This window comes from Hemitrygon akajei, chromosome 12 (genome assembly GCF_048418815.1).
Source record: "Hemitrygon akajei chromosome 12, sHemAka1.3, whole genome shotgun sequence".
Lineage (NCBI taxonomy): Eukaryota > Metazoa > Chordata > Chondrichthyes > Myliobatiformes > Dasyatidae > Hemitrygon > Hemitrygon akajei.
Genome location: NC_133135.1, coordinates 90,228,864 through 90,242,679, shown reverse-complemented (window position 1 = coordinate 90,242,679; position 13,816 = coordinate 90,228,864). Strand labels below are relative to the sequence as shown.

The following is a 13,816-nucleotide window of genomic DNA, read 5'->3' as shown; positions in this document are numbered from 1 at the left end:
ATTTTAAGACACAATGCATACTTCCAACAGCATAAAGTAGTTTGGAATTTTTGGTGAGCTGATACTAATACAGATAGGTTTTTGTATGCTTGTTATCAGAGCTGGAGAACCAACAGATACATTTTTTCAGTTGCTACATCTTGTTTATATTCTCAACAAGAAACATTATTCTTAGAAGTGATAACAAGAGGACCAGTTTGCCTTCTGCTGGGGCAGTGACCATCACAAATACTCTATTCCCAGTGGTTCCTGAAACAACTGAAAATTAACTTAATGAGATATATTTTACATATGATTTCCCATGCACCATTTTCAAATATAATCCCCCTCCTACTTTATTATCAAAAAAAATTAGCACATTAATAAATCATGACTACGTATGATGCAGCCTATATAAAATACTTAGGTCTAATGAACATCTAAGACTATTTACTATTGAAATAATAGTATAGCTTATGGTACTTGTACTCTTTTGAAAGAACTGAATGGTCGGAAGATGGTGTATCTGCATGGCTGATACAAACTAAATTTGGCAGAGATTAAATTATGAAAATTTAATCATATGATCTTATGATTCAAGATTCACATGGGATGTGCAAACTTAGGTGAACAAAAGAAATCAGTAACATTTGACCTGTCAATACATTGGACTGGAATTCTGTGCTTTCAGCAGTTATAATTAAAACACCACCAACATATATCCCTGGTCCATCCCTTCATGTAAATATTAGTATACATATTTCCTTATTATTTTGGCAATGAATAGGGTTTATTTTGAATAGTTGCTCTGATTAAAAGAAGAAACAAAAATCATTACTGCATCTTCATGAGAAAAAAGGACTTTCAATGATTCCACTAAAGTGGCAGTGCACTGGTTTCTTTTATCTTTTAGGTCCTTTATCCTGTCTATATCTCACGCTTTGCATTTTTAGTAACTGAATAACTGAAAATTCAACTCGTATGGAAATAAATACCACTCAGTGTTTCCCATAACATTTTGACTTACATATCTGAAATTATGATTAATTTGTAAAATTGTAAAAAAAACTACGAAGAAAAGATTTAAAAAATATTTATATTGGAACAATTAAAGTGACATTCACTCTTGTGTCTCCTCCAGCAGTTTGAATGGTGGCAACATAGAGTGATCATCATTCTACTCAACACGATCTTTAATTATGCCAACTACTGGCTTCTTTTATAATTAAATATTTAAATTAATTTGAACATTATGTATAGAATTTTTTAATTGTTTGTTGCAACAAATCTCTTCCTATGCCTTTTTATGAAAAATACAGTAATAGATATAAAATAGACACAACTAATTTAAACGAAGGAGAAGACCAAGTTATGCATTATACAGTAATGACCTTCATGTCTGGAACAGCATGAATGATACTCTATCCCCACTACCACAAGATTAGTAAAATGACTTTTGAAAATCAGAATATCCTGCATCTATATTCTCAAAAAACTACATCTACATTCTTAAAAACAAATTGTCCAACATATTAAAACATAACATCCCTTGCATAAAATAATAATTAATCCTTATAATCTTGCTTCCATGATCATTTTCTGATAGATTCCAACAATTCCTACCAACTGGCATGTCTATTCCTATTTTCTATTTTCTTACATTCTTGAATAGCAGTATTACACTAACAGCTTCCAAACTGCAGAGAACTTTTCTGGAAATTAAGTAATTTTGAAAGAACTGCTACCAGTAACAACTTCTGGAACTAAATAATGCAGGTCAGAGCTTCTATTTCAATTTTTTTTTTCAGTTCCTTTAGTTATACAACAAAGCTCTAACAATCTGTTATTGAATTGTTCAGAAATCCTGATGGCTCAGCTCTAGTACGTTGAGTGCTGATTCCCTCTCACTTTTTAATATACCAGGGCTTTGATTCCCATAGCCACCATTTCTGGTGCACTCTTTAAGACACTAGGGCACCATTCTTAGTGCTCCATTAAAATTTACTGAGACCTTGTTTCCCATGCTGCCTTTAAATTCACCGATACCTCATTTCCAGCTCTCCCTGTATTATTTATTATATTATTACAATGATTTGACAGAATCCAATATGGCTCTCCATAAGCTGCTGAAAGATGGAAACAACAGACTTGAGATTGAGATAAATACTGGCAACATTACACTCGTGAGTTGAAGCTGCACATAAAGAAACAACATTTAAATCTGAATGAGACAAGAATTCTTGTCTAATGCATCCTGCCGTTAACATAAGAAATACGAGCATGAGTAGGCCATCTGGCCCGTTGAGCCTGCTCTGCCATTCAATAAGATCATGGCTGATCTGACCGTGGACTCATCTCCACCTACCTGGCTTTTCCCCATAATCCTTAATTCCCCTACTATACAAAAAATATATATACTTTATTAACAAAGACATCGCCGAGATGGTGTTTGGAAAAATATATGGAGCAATGGAGGCCAAGGGTAAATCAGCCATGATTATATTGAAACACAGGTTAGTCAGTCTACTCCAGCTCCTAATTTATGTCTTTTATTTTTCAGTTCTTAGGTTAATTTAAAACTTTGCTTTTCCATTATTTATAGTATATTTGTACCTCCTCTTGTGAAGACAGATATAGACATTGTCAATTTCAATATTTTTCCCAGTGTTTAAACAACAAAAAAAATTACTTTTGCTTTTTGCTATTTAACATGCTTTTTAATGCATTTCTATTTCTGTTTCTGCATTTTACTCTATTCAGCAAACTATATACTGTGCACTTTAAAAAATATATTGCTAAATGTCAAGAAAGACTATATACCTGACAGAGTTTTCATTTTAGTTCATGTGTTATTGGCTGAAAACATGCTTCTGTGATGTCTCCCAAGCCTCAAACTCAAGAAAATAAAGAAGTTACTGCAGACTCTGTTATTCATCATAATCTTGTGTATCTTCCAAATAGCTTTGGAGCAATAATACTTGTAACAGTAAGTCTGACATCACGTATTGCCAGATATTTGCATTATGGATTAATGTCTTATTGTCTTATAGCTTTTGAATGGAGCAGCTTTGAAAATGCACATGTAGATGCATTATAAAGATTAAAGAAAATAAATCAGGAGACACATTACTCAAATAGACTAAGAAAACACCTCAGAACAAACATTTATACCACCTAAGAGCACACAAACTAAGCTTATTTTAGGATCGAAAATACTCAGTTCAAAACAAATTTTCTTGTTGCTGTATGTTTCACTCAATTTTCTCTTTGGACAAACAGGCAACTATCAGAGTACCTCCTTCAGAACTACCAAAAAGGATTAAAAGATAAATAAAATATACAGAGAAGAATTTTCTGGTGCACTGTTTAAGACACAAGGGCACCAGTCTTTAATTTCAAATCAAGCATAAAAAGGAATAAGAGGGAAAGAAAGAATCATGAAATTACTAGATAGCAACGAAGACAGCATAATGATAAACACTATAAAGTCTGCAGATGCTGAATATCTAAAGCAACACACACAGAGAAACTCAGTAAGTCAGGTACTATTTATGGGAATGAATAAACAGTCAATGTTTCAGGCCGAGACCCTTCTTCAGGACTGGAAAGGAAGGGGAAGATGCCATCTTGAAAATGTGGGGGGAGCAGAAGGAGATAGCTAGTAGGTGATAAGTGAAGCCAGGTGGGTAGGAAAGGTAAAAGGCTGGAGAGGAAGGAATCTAATAGGAGAGGAGAGTTGTCCATAGGAAAAAGGGAAGGAAGAGGGAACCCAGAGGGAGGTGATAGGCAGATGAGAAAAAGTATGAGTTCAGAGCGGGAATAGAAGAGAGGAGGAGAGAGAATTCTTTTTTACTGTAAGGAGAAATCGATATTCATGCTATCAGGTTGGAAGCTACCCAGAGAGAATATAAGGTCTTGCTCATCCACTCTGAAAGTAGCCTCATCGTGGCACAAGAGAAGGCCATGGCCCAACATGTCAAACAGGAATGGGAATGGTAATTAAAATGTTTGGCTATCAGTAAGTTCCACTTTTGGCAAATGGAGCAGAGGTGTTTGACAAAGCGGTCCCCCAATTTTAAAATGGGTGTCACCAATGCACAGGAGGAAATAGATGACCCAGCAGATTCGCAGGTGAAGTACTGCCTCACCTGAAAGGACTATTTGGGCTCTGAAGGGAGGTGAGGAAGGAGGTGAATGGATTTAGCATTTAGTTGCTTGCAGGGAGATTAGTGGGGAGGGAACGAATGGACAAGGGAATTGTGGAGGATATGATCCCCATGGAAAGTGGAGAAAGATGGGAAGTAAAGGTACATTTGGTGGTAGGATTGCTTTGAAGATGGCAGAATCTGCACAGCATAATAATAATCACATCTAAAGTCTGGCATGTTAAAAATCACCCTGAATAATATAAATTTGAAATGATAAAACTTTAAAATTGGACTATTGATTTTTCAGGGCCAAAGTGGTTGACTGGCAGTTGTTAACATTCATCCTGTTGCTGAAAGTGACTCTACCCTTCCAGTAATTAGGCTTAACTTAGTCATCGAGTCATAGAGCACAGAAACAAGCCACCAGGTCCAGTTCATCCCTGCCGACAAGATTCCCACCCAAACTATTTACATCTGCACATGTACCTCTTAACCTTTCCTATCCACGTACCTGAATGTTGTTAATGTACCTGCCTCAAACATTTCCTCTGGTAGCTCATTCCAAGCGCTGACCACTCTCTGGGTGAAAAAGTTGCCGGTTCCCATTACATCTCTTTTCCCTCACCTTAACCTATACCATCTAGATCTTGATTTCCCAATCATGGGAAAAAGTACACATTCACCTTATCAATGCTCCTCATGATTTTAAACACCTTTATAAGATCACACCTCATTCTCCTAACCTCCCACTTCTTTAACCACTCCATAACTCAGTCCCTCAAGTTCCAGCAATATCCTCATAAATAATTTTGGTTAATGCTAAGAATAATCACCGAGGCTGAGAAGTAAATATTCCAGAATAGTTAACTTTTGAAAGAACTAGGCAAATTCCAAAATAAGCCCTGATGTAAAAATACAATGGTATAAAGGCAGTAGAGAGAAAGGATCATAGCACAGAAACTAAATATGCAAAATGAATTTGGTGAAGTATAGAAACAACAAGGGGCAAAAGATATTAATGGAAACTGACTGCAGGTTTACAAACAACAGAGGCAATATTGTTACATACCCCGTGGGTATCTTGTGACTGTCTTATGACCATGATGTAATTGAGCATCTGGTGAGCGTAATGTAATGGTCTTGTGATGGTGGGGTAATGTAACTTCTGCCAGTGTGAGGTCACGTGATGACAGGTTCCAACAGGTATAAAACGGGAAAGTCTGTTGTGACGCAGGAGGATTTTTGTGTTGAATCGTCGTTTAATTCGTCAGTTACTCCGTTATGCTGCGTATTTGGTCTCATGACGCAGTTTCGTTTTAAAGTGGAGTTTTACTTTCTACTGTAAGGTACAGAATCATTGTGCCAGCAGTTTTGCTAATCGCTGCCAGTTTGTTTGATGTATCTTTGATTTAATTTTAAAGTCTAAGTATTGGAGAGTGAAGACTTTACTGAAGTACGGAACCTGAAGGATAAAGTAAAGTTGGTGTCGTCAGTGGTTTACTACAGGATCGACCTTATTGAATCTTCGTTCAGGAAATAGTGACCTGCATCTGAGATAACCCCAACCTGTAAGAGTAGAAAGGGTTGCGCAGTGTTCATTCGCCAAGGAAAAGGTCAGTTCCTTTAAGCCGTTTTTATTTCCTTCGTCATGAATCCTTCGGACAAGGCATATTTTGGCTGGGATCAGCAGTAACATGACATTGTCGAGGAATTTGTTATTTCAGGGAAGTCTCTCCTAACTGACTGTATAAATCACTTGGACTTTCGTATTTACCACGTTTAAGATTGTGTTCATATTTACCACTTTAAGAACTGTTCCAGAGTTGCCGTATAGCAGTTAACTTCTGGTTAAGTTAGTCGTTTTGTTTATTTTCCATTTTTGTTGAGCAGAGTTTAATAAATGTTAATTTGTTTATAAAACCCCAACTGAATTCCATATTCATTGTTGCCGGACATGTATCGTAACAATATGGTATATATCAGGAAATTCAAAACATGCCATCTTTACTTTATCCTTCAGGTTCCGTACTTCAGTAAAGTTTTCACTCTCAAATACTTAGACTTTAAAATTAAATCAAAGATACATCAAACAAATTGGCAGCGATTAGCAAAACTGCCGGCACAACGGTTCTGTACCTTACAGTAGAAAGTAGTACAATAATCATGCACAAAAACCAAACTATCAGTAACCAAATGGAAGATTAATTTGCAGAATGGAGAAGGTTTTTTTTTGTTGAGAAATGAGGGAACAGGCTACTTCCTTAGTATTATTAAATGAGCAGGGTTTCATTAATAATCTAGTACTTAAGGGTATTTTGTGGAAGAATGATCATGATAAAACAATATTTTATCTTAAAATGAAAGATTTAATTCACCTTGAAACAAGGCCTTAAAACTAAATAAAGCAAATGGCAAAGGCATGATGCACAAGATAGCTGACTGTGAAACTACATTAAATAGTAGAAAAGTAAACAAGCAACTGCCAACATTTGTCAAAGAAGAATTACTACATTATTTATTGCAAACATGTACCCAATATGGCACAAAAAAGGGAAGGTGGGAATTAGAATTGGTTTATTATCGGCATATGTACTGAGATATTGTAAAAAATCGTCTTGCATATTGTTCATATAGATCAAATCATCATGCAGTGCATTGAGGTAGAATAAGTGTAAGCAGTGCAGAATAAAGTGTAATAGCTACACAAAAAATGCAGTACAGATAAACAATAGCTGGAAGATCATAACGAGGTAGATTGCAAGGTTAGACATCCATCTTATTGCACAATGTAACCATACAATATTCTTCAAACATCACTGTAGAAACCGTCTGGTGGTACATACTTTTAGGCATTTGTATCTTCTACCTGATGGGAGAGGAGAGAAGGGAGAATATCTGAGTGGGTTTTTTATTATTTTGCCTACTTTACTGAGACAACAAGTACTAACTTCTTACTCTGACTTCTCATCTTTTTTATCCAGTACTGACAAAGGGTCATGGCCCGAAACATCGACTATTTACTCTTTACCATTATTCCTGCCTGACCTGCTGAGCTCCTCCAGCATTTTGTGTGTTTGTCTGTGAAGGGGAGGCTGGTTTCCATGATGTGCTGAGCTATGTCCACAACTCTGCTGTCAGAGCAGCTTGTATACCAAGCTGTTATGCATTCAGATGGGATGCTTTCTATGGTGTATCAATAAAAATTGGTAACAGCTTGATAGGGCCATGCTGAATTTCTTTAACCTCCTGAAGAAGTAGAGGTGCTGGTGAGCTTTCTTGGTCTGTCTATATGGTTGGACAAGGAAAAGCTATTGGCTATGTTAACTCCTAGGGACTTGGACTAGGGACTCTGCCATCCTTCCTGAAATCAAAGACCAGCTCTTATGTTTACTAACTTTGAGGGAAAGGTTGTGGTCACAATACCACTCTCTGTCTTTTTCTGGTACTCTGACTCAGTTATCCAAGATCTAGACCACCACTGTGATATCATTTGCAAACTTGTAGATGGAATTAGAGGAGAATGCAATAGTGACTTACAAAAGGAGTTAAAATAGTATTACATCAAAAGCATGAAAGAATTCAGCAAATGACTAAGAAATGAAAAGAGACTGAAAACATTTTCTTCATTAAAGAAAAGATCAGCTGTTTAATCTGGATCTCATAAAGACTGAGAAGTAGAGCCATTAAGTAAATATTTTGTGTCAATTTTCATGAAAGACACAGACACCCAAATTAGATATATCTGTTGCAACTTTTTAAGTTTGCCACCAGCAAAACCAATTACAGTGTTACGAACCCCGTAACTGGGTCACTTACCAGCAAAGATAGAGACGTTCGCTGAAGTCTGATGATACTATTTTTAACAGTATTTATTAGTAAAAATACACAAAAAAAATCAATGCAAATATACAGATCATATACGTCGTCAATACTAAATCTAAAAGTGCGAGTATAATAATAATCAATAAAAAATAAGCTCTATCGTTGTCTAGGGGATAATGAATTGTCTGATGGAAATATAAAGTTCACTGCAGTTCCACAAGCTGCCGTCTTTTGGTTGTCGCTGTGTTGCACTTTGTTGGAGAGAGAGAGAGAGAGAGAGAGAGGGGGAGAGGGAGAGGGAGAGGGAGAGGGAGAGGGAGAGGGAGAGGGAGAGGGAGGAGGGAGAGGGAGAGGGAGAGGGAGAGGGAGAGGGAGAGAGAGAGAGAGAGAGAGAGAGAGAGAGAGAGAGAGAGAGAGAGAGAGAGAGAGAGAGAGAGAGAGAGAGAGAGAATGGGAACATGCGCTACCCCAGGCAAAGGGAGGACGCACACGAGCCCCCACCAGCTTTCGCTATAAAACGCTGTCACGGGATCTCTAGCATTTCTCCTGGTACGTCTAAAGGGGTTGTTCCCCAGACCCCTCTTTTATCCTTACTCATGGGGTCTCAGATGTCAATCAGGTTGGGATGATGTAATCCCTCAACCAGACCACTCTGGTTGTCCCCTGAGGGGTTTCAATGAATAGTACAGTACTCAATACACAATTCCGTCTCCACGAGACAATAGCGGTTATCAGTGGTTCCGTTCTGCTGATGTCAGGACACATTCCAAACCTTGTGTATTCTGGATGTCTCTCTCTCATTTCCTGGGTCTCAGACCCGAAATAATAGCGATCTTGCGATTCTCAAAAAGGAGAGGGCGACTTTGTACCCTTCGGCCCCTCAGAGTTGCTTCACATTCGTAACACCCCCTTCCTTCTAGGATTTTTGCCACAGGTAAAAATTAATTAATACAGAGTCTTACAGGATTTCAGAATCTAACACAATACAAAAGAGGGTTTTTTTTCACTACAGAGTAATACAGTTATACATTCAATTCAGCATCTAACAGTTAGCGATTACATTGTCTTCCTTTAATATTTTGTACCTTAATATTCTTGTAGCATCAGACTCCAATTTAATAACCACCTATTTTTTCTTTTTCTTCAGCCAAACAAAACTAAAGGGTTGTGATCTTAGCTTACGTGTATACTACAAAAGTTCATGCAAATACTAATCTTTATGTTACTTTCAAACTTAACAGTCAATCTTCCATGGGGCTGTCTTTATTACTTACATGCTTTGTCGAAATCCCTTAAAACCAGATCCTGTTATTTAAAGTGGCATCCCGTCAACCCTCGCCCCTTTTCCAGTTAACTCCCACGTGGTTAACTTGCGCACCAGTGTGGAATAGGCTTTTGCATGCTCCTTTCATAGGAGTTATTTTATCAACAATGTTTTCCAAACGTAGCCCATTTGCTGAATTTCCACACAATTCTTTATTTTTAAGTAAGTCGTTAGTTTTATCTTCAGGACCCTTCATTCTATTAGTTTTCAGTTCAATAGCTGCAAGCGATTCCTCTTTGTCCAAACAGCATTTCAAATTCTGCCTCTTCACAGCACACTCTTGAATAACAATAGCGCGTGGGGCACCTTTACATTCCAAATCAAACTGTAATTGATTCGCAGGCACCGTGTTACCAAGCCATTGTCCCTTCAGCCTAGTTACTGCTTCTGACATCAATCCAGACTTTAAATTTTCTTCATTCAATTTAGGAACAACACTTTTCCCTTCTCCTTCAATAAGAAGATTCACATCACCACCTTTTATCTCCTCACTAACTTTTAACACACCTTCGAACACACACAACTGGGAATTCTCACTTCCCACTAGTACCAAGGTTAACCCTTTCTTCACTGAACCAAGTCCATCTGACCCACAAGGACTGCATTCCTTTTTAACTGAATCAAATACCTCAGACTTTTCCTGGTTTCATTACTAGGTTCAGTACCACGTGCATCCACATCTTGAACACACTCAAACGGGACATCTGCCTCTTCCAGGCTTTCAATACCCATCCCCTTTTCAAATTCTAAGTTCCCCTGATCCTCCCAGTTACTCTCTGGGCAACTCCCTTCCGGAGTAAACTCAACCCTGCGGGCTGAAACAACCTCATCTGCCAACCCAGCAGACTTCTTCAAGGTAATGGCATCCTTTTCCTCTAGGACTGCCCTCATTTCATTATCGGGAACACCTTTAAAATTTTCAACTTCTTCAAACAGTTCTGTCAAACCAGACAGATCATCCATGTCCAACCCTGGACCTTCTAACAGCCTTATCTGTTTCTCATTTTTACTCCGTGCCTCTATAAATTTTCTCCTGGCTAAGGGTAGGTCTACCTCCTCTCCCTTACTCTCTTTCACCTCCCTATTCTCCGTTTTATCACCCTCTAACCCCTCGGTACAGGGTCGGTAAAAACGTCTCAGCCAAATCGATTCTGGTCTCCTTCTCAGCTGTCTTTCTCGATATGCTGCGAGTGGTCGCGCATGCGGGATAGATCTCGGAATCTAGGGGCGGGTCCTCAACACTTACAGGCTGGCTCGTCAGATCCATAGCCGACCAAACTTCACCACCAGCTAAATCGTTACCCAGATGGATGTCTACGTCAGTTCTCGGAAATTCTGATCGCACCTCTATTTCAACTGGTCCAGATACCAGCTCACAATTTATAATGATCCTATGCAAAGGTACAGCTTCTGTCCCTTTTCCTATGCCTCTCAAAGCCACCTCTCCAGTCTCCGGACCAAAATCTAGTACCTTACTGCGAATCAATGACAGCTCAGCTCCAGTGTCTCTCCAGATCCGCACTGGAACTGGTGTGTCTCCCTCTTTCACAGACACGGTTTCTTCTGAAATAAATTTCTCAGGCCCCTCTCGTATTCTGTCTACCTGGGGCTTTCTCGTCGATTTACTGATCACCACAATACATCCTGTAGGGACTGCTGCTTTCCCTTTTCCTGTCTCCTTCCTCGGAGCAAGGCACTTAGATGCAATATGACCCACCTTTCCACAATTAAAACAGGTCAAGCCAGGACCCGTCCTGCCGTCATGCCTTTCCTCCTCCTTATTTTTACCACTAGCTCCCGGCTGGATCTCTGCCTCAGCCGGCGGGCTTTCTCTACCGTTCCCACGGTCTTTTTGGTAACTTTTATTCGAGGAAAACTTTGTCTTGTGGGTTAGGGCATATTCATTCCGAACCTAGCAAATTCGGATATGGACTTATTCGGCTTCTCGTTCAAATACATCCGGATATCATCCGAAACACAACCTTTAAATTCCTCAATCAGAATTAACTCCCTTAAACGCCGAAAATCTTCTTCCACCATTTCTGCTGCACACCAGCGATCCAAGAGCACACCCTTCTCATAGGCAAACTCTGCATACGTCTGATTCCACCCTTTCTTTAAATTTCTGAACTTTTGTCTATACGCCTCAGGTACCAATTCATAGGCCCGAAGAATGGCCTCTTTTACTTTCTCATAATTCTCAGACTCCTCCTCCTCCATGGACAACGCCGCATATGCCCGTTGTGCCTTCCCTTTTAATACACTTTGTAACAACACCACCCACTGATCTCTGGGCCACTTCTGACTCACTGCCACCTTTTCAAAATGCAAGAAGTAACTATCAACATCCGTCTCCTCGAACGGAGGTACTAACCTAAACTCCCTACTAACATTAAATCTCTCCTCTTGGTCTGGCCCTTGAGCTCTTCGCTCTTGCCTTAACTTCTCCATGTCCATCTCATGTTGCCTCTGTTTCTCCTTCTCCTCATACTCCCTCTCCTTTTCGGTTCTCTCCTCTTTTTCGGCCCTTTCCTTCTCTTTTTCAGCTTCTTCCAGCTGTTTTAACTTAATTTCATGCTCCCTCTGCTTTTCAGCTCTTTCCTCCTCTTTTTCAGCTGCTTCCAGCTGCTTTAACTTAATTTCATGTTCCAACCTTAATTTCTCCAACTCTAACTGAGCCGTCCCACTAGTTGGTACCTTTTCAGGGATATTTTCCAATACCTCAGCCGAAAACACATTCTTCACAATATAATACCGAGTTATGGCCCTCCGCACCTCCCACTTTTTCATCGACAACCTCACCTCTGCGAGATTTAGTCCTTTCGCAATATTTATCAAGTCCGACTTTGTGGCAGCCTCTAGCTGAGTCGGGTTTTCTATAAATTTGTCTACGTCCATCTTTGCTGGTTTCCCGTCTGGTTACCCCGCGCAACCAGATCCAAGTTTGGACTTAAAAGCCCTATTTACTGGCCCTCCAATTTGGTATCAAATCTCGAGACGAGGCCCCACGTTGTTACGAACCCCGTAACTGGGTCACTTACCAGCAAAGATGGAGACGTCCGTTGAAGTCTGATGATACTATTTTTAACAGTATTTATTAGTAAAAATACACAAAAATAATATCAATGCAAATATACATATCATATACGTCGTCAATACTAAATCTAGAAGTGCGGGTATAATAATAATCAATAAGAAATAAGCTCTATCGTTGTCTAGGGGATAATGAAATGTCCGATGGAAATATAAAGTTCACTGCAGTTCCACAAGCTGCCGTCTTTTGGTTGTCGCTGTGTTGCACTTTGTTGGAGAGGAGAGGAGAGGAGAGGGGAGGGGAGGGGAGGGGAGGGAGAGGGAGAGGGAGAGGGAGAGGGAGAGGGAGAGGGAGAGGGAGAGGGAGAGGGAGAGGGAGAGGGAGAGGGAGAGGGAGAGGGAGAGGGAGAGGGAGAGGGAGAGGGAGAGAGAGAGAGAGAGAGAGAGAGAGAGAGAGAGAGAATGGGAACATTTATCGCTACGGGGTTTTCCAACCTTTATGATTTCGATCCATCAGGTGTCTCGTTGTCGTGGCCGTTCAATTGTGGCCTCTCCTTTAGCTAAACCGTTCTTCTGTGGTGAGCGCGCTACCCCAGGCAAAGGGAGGACGCACACGAGCCCCCACCGGCTTTCGCTATAAAACGCTGTCACGGGATCTCTAGCATTTCTCCTGGTACGTCTAAAGGGGTTGTTCCCCAGACCCCTCTTTTATCCTTACTCATGGTGTCTCAGATGTCAATCAGGTTGGGATGATGCAATCCCTCAACCAGACCACTCTGGTTGTCCCCTGAGGGGTTTCAATGAATAGTACAGTACTCAATACACAATTCCGTCTCCACGAGACAATAGCGGTTATCAGTGGTTCCGTTCCGCTGATGTCAGGACACATTCCAAACCTTGTGTATTCTGGATGTCTCTCTCTCATTTCCTGGGTCTCAGACCTGAAATAATAACGATCTTGCGATTCTCAAAAAGGAGGGGCCGACTTTGTACCCTTCGGCCCCTCAGAGTTGCTTCACATTCGTAACAACAGGTAGTCCCCAAGTTACGAATGTCCGACTTACGGTCAAACTCCAGTTTAAATACCCACGCGGAATATTGTGGAGGATCAAACACCCAAACCCAGCACAGCCCCATCATAGTATCATCAGTCTCATTTAGCCTGTCTCAGTGCGGTGGTCCTTAGGACCCAGCGGACCTCGGGACCTGCCGCCCGCAGTGTTTCTGTTCTATTGACGGGAAGCGATCGCGATTGAAAATAAAGTGGAAATAATAAAGCGTTTGGAAAGAGGTGAGATGCCATCTGCCATTGGAAAAGCGTTAGGCTATAGTCGGACAATGATAGGATCAATTTTAAAGGATAACGGATAAAGTGAGAATAATGGAGCATGTGAAACGCCCTGCCCCGATGAAAGCTACAATTATTACTAAGCAACGCAGTGGTTTAATTATTGGAATACATACATTTCTTAAGTGTTTTATATGCATAGAAAGGTAAAATATATACTGT

At 39.9% G+C, this 13,816-nt stretch overlaps 1 protein-coding gene across 6 annotated transcripts in view; it reads right to left on the bottom strand.

Moving 5' to 3' along the window:
* The window catches only part of ralgps2 (Ral GEF with PH domain and SH3 binding motif 2), a 516,901-nt gene that overhangs the window by 122,028 nt on the left and 381,057 nt on the right, over nucleotides 1-13,816 (bottom strand). The window lies entirely within an intron of this gene.